This window comes from Macadamia integrifolia, chromosome 1 (genome assembly GCF_013358625.1).
Source record: "Macadamia integrifolia cultivar HAES 741 chromosome 1, SCU_Mint_v3, whole genome shotgun sequence".
NCBI classification, from domain to species: domain Eukaryota; kingdom Viridiplantae; phylum Streptophyta; class Magnoliopsida; order Proteales; family Proteaceae; genus Macadamia; species Macadamia integrifolia.
In genome coordinates, this window is record NC_056557.1 from 26,707,203 (window position 1) to 26,708,635 (window position 1,433).

Genomic DNA, 1,433 nt, shown 5'->3' on the forward strand with positions numbered 1-1,433 from the left:
GTTCACTGGACATTGCAAATAATTGTTCATCTAGAAAGTTCTCGTTCACTGGAGAATCAACAGTCAAGGAATTGGGAAGGCGGGATAAATGGTCTGCAACTAGGTTTTCAACTCCTTTCTTATCCCTAATTTCTAAATCAAACTCTTGCAAAAGTAAAACCCACCTAATGAGACGGGCTTTGGCATCCTTCTTCTGAACTAGGTATCTGAGGGAAAAATGATCAGTATACACCACCACATGTGAACCAACTAAGTAAGACCAAAACTTTTCTAATGCAAACACAACAGCTAAAAACTTTTTTTTCAGTAGTTGTATAATTGAGTTGTGCATCATTTAAGGTCCTACTAGCATAGTAAATGACAGTGGGTAACTTATTAATCCTTTGACCTAAAACTGCTCCTATGGCAAAATCTGAAGCATCACACATCAGTTCAAAAGGTTCAGTCCAAACAGGTGGTTGAACAATGGGTGCATTGGTCAACTCCTTCTTAAGTTGTTTGAAGGATTCTAGGCACTCTTTAGAAAACTCAAAAGTTTGATCTTTGGCAAGTAATGAGGTGAGAGGTCGGGCTAAATGACTAAAGTTCTTAATAAACCTTCTATAGAAGCCTGCATGCCCTAGAAAGGACCGAACATCCTTAACAGATCGAGGAGGTGGTAAATTATCAATTAAATCCACTTTGGCTCTATCTACCTTAATTCCCTCCTTGGATATTACATGGCCTAAAACAATACCAGATTTAACCATAAAATGACATTTCTCCCAATTCAAAACCAAATTCTTAAATATACACCTTTTCAAAACTAGGGAAAGATGATGAAGACATTCAGAATAGGAATTCCCATGAATTGAAAAGTCATCCATAAATACTTCTAAGAATTTTTCGACCATGTCAGAAAAAATGCTCATCATGCATCGTTGGAATGTAGCAGGGGCATTGCAAAGCCCGAAGGGCATACACCTATAAGCAAATGTTCCATATGGGCATGTAAAAGTTGTCTTATGTTGGTCCTCTAAATCAATTGGGATTTGGTTATAGCCGGAATATCCATCAAGAAAGCAATAGTATTCATGTCCAGCTAACCTCTCTAACATCTGGTCAATGAATGGCAATGGGAAGTGGTCCTTCCAGGTTGCCGCATTTAATTTCCTGTAGTCTATGCACACTCGCCATCCTGTTTGGACACGGGTAGGGATCAACTCATTGTTGGCATTAGGAACTACAGTCATACCATACTTAGGCACTACGTGAACTGGGCTTACCCATTGGCTGTCAGAAATAGGATAAATTATTCCATGATCCAAGCACTTTAGGATCTCTTTCTTAATAGCTTCCATCATCACTGGGTTAGCTCTTCTTTGGGGTTCCGTGGATGGTTTGGAATTCTCCATAAGATGTATATGATGTTGCACAATAGAAGGGCTTATACC